The following is an 8140-nucleotide window of genomic DNA, read 5'->3' as shown; positions in this document are numbered from 1 at the left end:
ATATATATATATATATATATATATATATATATATATATATATATATATATATATATATATATATATATATATATATATATATATATATATATATATATATATATATATGTCGGGTTCCTGCTTGCCGGGCAGGAACCCTGCAAGCACGAGCCACACACGGTCGTCAACGTCTTCTTTCACGCTGGCACAGAGCTGGCGCCACTATGCTTCGGTACAATTACTCCCCGCGCAGAAAGGAGCCAACCTGGCGACCTAGGGAAAGGACACGACAAGGGGGCCTTAGCACGGTTGGAGGCGTTATACGTGTACCGTTTCATGCCCACGGCAGCGTTGGTCCGAAGGTGGATCAATGGGCTCAACTTCATAGTTGACAGGAAATGTTTGCCGCACCACACGGTAGGGGCATGGTATTTCGACGAAAGCTTCGGAGAAAGACCGGGAGGGGTAGACGGGACCCAGAGCCAAACCAGCATTCCTGGGTTATAGTGTACAGTACACGCAGAGGAATCGTGGTCAGTTTTCTGGCGCCATTGGTCTTGTGCAGTAAATGAGCGAGCGAGTTGACGACACTCTTCGGCATAAGCAGCTGCTTCGGAAACAGCCGTCGCTTCGGAAACATCAGGCCTGTAAGGGAGAATGGTGTCCATGGAGCATGATGGCTCACGTCCGTACAGGAGGAAGAAAGGAGAAAAGCCAGTGGTTGTTTGTGGCGCAGAGTTGTACGCGTACGTGACAAAAGGGAGCACTTGGTCCCAATTAGTGTGGTCGTCCGAGGCGTACATGGCAAGCATATCTCCAAGGGTACGGTTAAAGCGTTCCGTCATGCCATTGGTTTGAGGATGGTATGCCGAGGATTTCCGATGGACAGTTCGACATGCCTTGAGTAGCTCGTCGACGGCGTTCGAGAGAAACACGCGTCCACGGTCACTCAGTAATTCACGAGGTGCACCGTGTCGCAAATTGAGATGGTGAAGAAGAAAGGACGCAACGTCTTTCGCAGTGGTAGCAGGCTACGCAGATGTTTCAGCGTAGCGTGTCAAATGATCCACGGCGACGATAATCCACCGGTTGCCTCGAAGAGAGTTGGGAAGAGGACCATAAATATCAATTCCGACGCGGTCGAATGGTCTCGCTGGGCAGGTTAAGGGTTGAAAAGGGCCAGCAGTGCTGTGAGAAGGAGTCTTGCGTCTTTGACACGTGGTGCATGACCGAACGTACTGGCGAACGTGCCGATACATGCCGCGCCAGTAGTATCTTAGACGAAGGCGAGAGTAAGTCTTAAATACTCCAGCGTGGCCACACTGGGGGTCATCGTGAAAGGCAGCGCAGATGTCCGAACGCAAATGACGAGGGATGACAAGGAGCCACCTACGGCCGTCCGTCACGTCATTGCGGCGATACAACAAGCCTTCACGGACAGCAAAGTGCCTTGCTTGACGAAAGAGGGAGCGTGAAGTCGTTTCTGACGAACCGTGAGAGAGGACGTCGAGCAAAGAATTGATCCAAGGATCCTTGCGGTGTTCGGATGGCATGTCGGTGATGCTCAACGATGACGAATCGCAATTGGCAGTTGATAAGCAGGCAATGTCAGGAGGCAGTGGAGAACGGGATAGTGCATCGGCGTCTGAATGTCCGCGTCCTGAGCGATAAACAACACGGATATCGTATTCCTGAAGGCGTAAAGCCCAACGAGCGAGGCGGCCAGTAGGATCTTTCATGGACGCTAACCAGCATAAGGCATGGTGATCTGTGACCACATCAAACTGGCGTCCGTAAAGGTAGGTGCGAAAATTTCCTATAGCCCAAATGATAGCCAAGCACTCCTTTTCCGTCTCGGAATAGTTGGACTCTGCCTTCGTTAGTGTACGGCTGGCATAGGCGACAACGTACTCGTCGCAGCCATCCTTGCGTTGAGCGAGAATGGCACCGAGGCCGACACCGCTTGCATCCGTGTGAATTTCAGTGGGTGCATTGGGATCGAAGTGGCGGAGAACTGGCGGAGACGTGAGTAGCCGGCGTAGCGCCGTGAATGCCTCATCGCAGAGGGAATTCCAGCCAGAGAGGTCCGCGCTACGGGAGAGAAGCTGAGTCAGAGGGGCAATTATAGAGGCGAAATTGCGAATGAAACGCCGAAAATAGGAACACAAGCCTACACAACTACGAAGCTCCTTTAGGGTAGTAGGCTTGGGGTACTCGGAAACGGCACGCAGTTTGTCAGGGTCTGGCGATATTCCTTCTTTGGAACGACGTGGCCGAGAATTGTGAGTTTGCGGGCGCCAAAACGACATTTCTATAAGTTTAGTTGCAACCCGGCTGCCGTAAGGCACTGGAGAACTTGTTCCAGACGGGAAAGATGAGTTTCGAAATTCGCCAAGAATACAACTATGTCGTCTAAATAGCAAAGACAGATGTGCCATTTAAGTCCTCTGAGGACACTGTCCATCATTCTTTCAAAAGTTGCAGGCGCATTGCAAAGACCGAAGGGCATTACATTAAATTCATATAAGCCGTCAGGGGTCACAAACACCGTTTTTGGACGGTCTGGTTCAGCCATTGGCACTTGCCAATATCCAGAGCGCAGATCCAGTGAAGAGAAAAACTCCGCACCTTGAAGGCAATTTAAGGCGTCATCAATGCGTGGCAGGGGATAAACATCCTTGCTTGTGATGTTGTTTAGTCGACAATAATCCACGCAAAACCTGATGGAGCCATCCTTTTTTCGCACGAGGACCACTGGCGAAGCCCAAGGACTGTGTGAGTGCTGAATAACACCACGTTGCAGCATCTCGTCGATGTGTTGAGTGATGACGTCACGCTCAGCCTGCGAGACGCGGTATGGGCGCTGACGAAGTGGAGTATGATGACCGGTGTCGATATGGTGAGCGACAACTGACGTGCGTCCCAAGGGAGGTTGTCCGTGGTCAAAGAAGTAGTTGAATGAGCTGATTGCGCTGGTCTTGCGTAAGGCCGGTGTCTACGCTGCGCAACAGAACGTCTTCGTCTGGTAGTGAGGGCGCGGTGCCAGCTGTGACAGCATCCACGGACATTGGTGTCGTATCAGAACGGGCATCGAAAGGAAAGATGTCGTCATAAGTGTCAATACTCCCAATGCATTCGCCATGCAATAAGGGGTAGCGGGAAAAGGGAACGGATTGCACACGTACATGGCACTGGAGCCATCGGCAATTGTTATGACGGCAAACTGGACGACAAGGTGCCGGCGACGAGCACATTCTTGTGACGACATAAATAGGGCAGTTGAATCGGAAACGGAATTGCACAAAAGAGATACCGTGGCGACCGAAAAAGCAGAAATGACGACGTCAGCGGCGACGATCACCTTTTTGGGTGAGCGAGGGAGATCTATGAATGTCGTGCTGAATGGAAACAAAACGAGTTGAGCACGAGCGCAGTCAACAACCGCATGATTAGCGGAAAGAAAGTTCCATCCCAGGATGATTTCATGAGACGCATGCGGAAGGACGACAAATTCAACGACGTAAAGCACTCCTTGAATCACAACACGAGCAGTGCATGTGGCAGAAGGTTGGACGTGTTGCGAACTCGCTGTGCGTAAAGAAATTTCAACCAGTGGAGTCGTCACTTTGTTCAATTTGCGGCATAACACTTCACTGATTATACAAATAGCGGCACCTGTGTCGACAAGAGCAGTTGCGGCGAAACCGTCCACAAACACGGCAATCTCGTTAAGGGGCGAAAGATGAAACCTTCAAAATTTCGTCGGTGGCGCAGCTCTTGCCTCAGGAACTGCGACTGTTAGTTTTCCTCCTGGGCGTGGTTGAAACGGCGAAGCATGGGGGAAGGAGACCGAAGACGGGGCGAAGGAGATCGACGTCGGCTGAAGTCTGGTCAACGTGAGCGGGGCTCATGTGAATCAGGTGTCACATGCGATTCTGATTGCCGAGGTATGTTGCCGGAATGCTGCACATCATTAAAATAGAATCCACGGCGACGACAGTAGCGCGCGACATGTCCTGGAATACCGCAGTTTTAGCAGACGGGCCGGTTATCCGGAATACGCCAAGAGTTTACAGGTGCTCGAGGTGGTGGAAAGGCCAATTTACCGAAACTGATAAACCGAAACTGGTGACCTGTAGTAGTTGGTGGCTGGACCGTATGAAGGGAGCGGTGCTTGGGCAGGAGGTCGGCTAACAGCATAAGTTAGTGGTGCAGCAACTGATATTGGGGACGCGGGCAAAGGGAGAGCCTAAGTAACTTGCGTCTGAATATCACGGCGAAGTGAGTGGTCCAGTGCTGTGGGGGTCTCGTTGATGGTGGCGACAAGAGAGAGCTGTCGAGCAACTTCTTCCCGGATGTACTGTTGAATTTGAGTCATAAACACGCTGTAGTCGGGGCCACTGCTTTTGCACTCCAAGGCCGAAATATCAGCTGTTTGCGTATTAGCGCGACGTGTAGAAACTCGTTGCTTGCGCAGCTCATGGAAACTTTGACATAACTGAATCACGGCCGTGACGGTCTGTGGGTCTTTAGCCACAAGGATATGAAAAGCGTCGTCATCAATGCCTTCCATTATATTCTCAATTCTGTCAGCCTCCGTCATCCTGGCATCAACTCGCCTACAGAGGCTGATCACATCCTCAATGTAGCTCGTGAAGCTCTCACCATTTCGCTGAAATCGTCGCCGCAGTCCCAGTTCAGCACGAAGCTTACGCATGGCTGGACGACCGAAAAACGAGGTGACGGCCTCTTTGAAAACCGACCAGGTGGGGATGTCGGCTTGGTGGTTAGTGAACCATAGGTTGGCCAAATCCGTCAAGTAGAAGATGGCGTGAGTCAGCTTCGCAGGGTTATCCCACTTGTTAATCGCGCTGGCATGCTCGTACTCTGCCAGCCAGTCCTCGACATCTTGATCTTCAGGGCCGTTGTATACTGGTGGGTCACGCAGACGAAGTACACCAGAACACATGACAGGTGGCAGCGCGGAAGAGCCTTGTGGGGGATCGACGCGCTCGGTCATCGTGGAATGAGATGGTAGCTTACGGCTGCGGAGCTCCAGAACGTTACCCAGCACGTTTCCACCAAATGCAACGAGCAAGGTTGCGTAAAAACACAGGTTATTATTCGAGAAACGTTAGCCGCAACAAGCTGGTACAGGCAGGAACCCGGCAAGCACGAGCCACACACAGTCGTCAACGTCTTCTTTCACGCTGGCACAGAGCTGGCGCCACTATGCTTCGATACAACATATATATATATATATATATATATATATATATATATATATATATATATATATATATATATATATATATATATATATATATATATATATGTGTGTGTGTATAGTTTTTTTTCAGAAGCCTAGAATGGGAACAGTTAGGGATAAGAGTTAATGGAGAGTACCTTAGTGACCTGCGCTTCACCGATGACATTGCATTGCTGAGTAACTCAGGGGACGAATTGCAACTCATGATTACGGAGTTAGACAAAGAGAGCAGAAAGGTGAGTCTTAAAATGATTCTGCAGAAAGCGAAAGTAATGCACAACAGCCTCGGAAAAGAGCAGCGCTTCGAGATAGGTAATATTGCACTTCAAGTTGTAAAAGACTATGTCTACTTAGGGCAGGTAATAACCGCGGAGCCGAACCACGAGATTGAAGTAACTAGAAGAATAAGAATGGGGTGGAGCACATTTGGCAAGCACTCTCAAGTTATGACAGGTAGATTGCCACTATCCGTCAAGAGGAAGGTATATAACAGCTGTATCTTGCCGATACTTAGCTACGGAGCAGAAACCTGGAGACTTACAAAGAAGGTTCAGCTTAAATTGAGGATGACGCAGCGAGCAATGGAAAGAAAAATGGTAGGTGTAACCTTAAGAGAAAAGAAGAGAGCAGAGTGGATTAGGGAACAAACGGGGGTTAAGTATATCATAGCTGAAATCAAGAAGAAGAAATGGACATGGGCTGGGCATGTAGCGCGAAGACAAGATAACCGCTGGTCGTTAAAGGTAACTAACTGGATTCCAAGAGAAGGCAAGTGGGTTAGGGGGAGACAGAAGCTTAGGTGGGCAGATGAGATGAAGAAGTTTGCGGGTATAAATTGGCAGCAGCAACCACAGGACCGGGTTAACTGGCGGAACATGGGAGAGGCCTTTGTCCTGCAGTGGACGTAGTCAGGCTGATGATATATATATATATATATATATATATATATATATATATATATATATATATATATATATATATATATATATATATATATATATATATATATATTCCTGTCGTTGTTTACCGACGACCACGCCGCAACCTCGAAGACGCACTTGTCCACTCTCAAATCAATAGCTCCCCCGCCACGGTGGTCTAGTGGCTAAGGCACTCGGCTGCTGACCCGCAGCTCGCGAGTTCAAATCCCGGCTGTGGCGGCTGTATTTCCGATGGAGGCGGAAATGTTGTAGGCCGGTGTACTGAGATTTGGGCACACGTTAAAGAACACCAGGTGGTCGAAATTTCCGGAGCCCTTCACTACAGCGTCTCTCATAATCATATGGTGGTTTTGGAATGTTAAACTCTACAAATCGAAACCAATCAAGTCAATACCTCACCCCCTAATAATTCATGCCAACCTTGTTTAAAGTCACGATGTCTTGTATGTAAAGCGATGCGAGAAACACACAAAGCAACCAGCACACAATCCAAGTTTTCGATTAATAAACGAAGAAACATAACATGCGATTTCTCCTATGTGGTATACCTACTCGAAGGTACCGTGTGCAGTATGCAGTACATCAGACAAACAGAAACAGCATTTAGGATTCACTTCAATATTCACAGAGCCCATGCGGAATCAGCCCGAAATCTACCCCTATCAAAACATCTCAATCTTCCCGACCACGCATTCGACAAACTATCAGTAACGGTCTTAGAGACGGGATTTAAATCAAACCGAGAACGTGAACAGCGAGAGTAATACCTTATCTACCGATTTAACACCCTCGATAGAGGAATAAATGTGATTCCGGGTACACTTGCAGCTATTAAAGCATTAGAAAACAATAACGGCAATAATGAAAATAGTAACTGAGTTCACGGCCCTGCAGCTGCGAAGGGCACTGGACAATTCGAAATAATTCCACGTGTAACTACTCTTCCTAAATACAGCTGTCGTCTGTTTCTGTTTTTACCTCACCATCCAATCAATTGTGTGAAACATGACATGCCCAACAGCAACCCTGCGCACAGTCGGGAGGCCCCTACTGCACGCGTAATCCAGAAGCGGGCAAGAATTGCCATTGCTCCCGCTTGCCAGCCTCGGCGGCAATACGCGGCGCCCCTCTTTCTACGCGATGTCGAAGGGGCGTGTATTTGGAATTGCTGTCCCCGCATCGCACGAAAGAGGGATAAGAAAGAGTGTGAGGAGGACGCCAGCGCCAGTGTCAGAATGGCTCGCGTGCTATTGGTTCCTCTCTGTAAGGGACGTGCACGCCTGTAAATGACGCGCTGGTGACGCGCGCACGTGCCTGCGATGGAATGTGCGGAGTTTTCCCGGCTGTTCCATCGTAGGGAAGCACCCACAACCTGCCGCCACACTTTTTCTCTACGTTTCCCTTCTGCATCTCTCTTTCCCTCTCCCTAAAAGAGCTTAGCCGAACCGTGCTACCCGCAAGAGTTGTAGAAGAGTGACTTTTTTTGTTTTGTTTTATTCAACCAACCACTACATCATACGTGCCACTGCTGGCATGGTTAACGCTCATGTGCGAATTAAAGTTCGAAATTACCATCTAACGTTCAATCACATGCATCGCACTTCTGTCACACACCATACTATTTCCAACTGCCCTTGCAGAAACGCGATTCCGACTGTCATGGCAGACGCCCAGACGCTCACGTCTGCATTAGACGCGAACACATCAAATGTGAAGCGTGTTTCCGTCAACGACGCGGTTCCGAATGACATAGAAGCCTCGCGCACATTTACGTGCGAAATAAACGCCAGTTCGGCCAGCCCATCTGACGTGATGTGCCTCATCGTCGACCTCTGCACGGGCGGATGCACACGAGCGGCTCGCCAGCTACAGCAAAGCAACTAATAGGACGATCCACGTCGTATTAGTTGCGAGCCACGTCGTATTAGTTGCATTGCTGCTGTCTCTGCTG

This window comes from Rhipicephalus microplus, chromosome 1 (genome assembly GCF_043290135.1).
Source record: "Rhipicephalus microplus isolate Deutch F79 chromosome 1, USDA_Rmic, whole genome shotgun sequence".
NCBI lineage: Eukaryota > Metazoa > Arthropoda > Arachnida > Ixodida > Ixodidae > Rhipicephalus > Rhipicephalus microplus.
Note: the sequence above shows the minus strand (reverse complement) of the source record.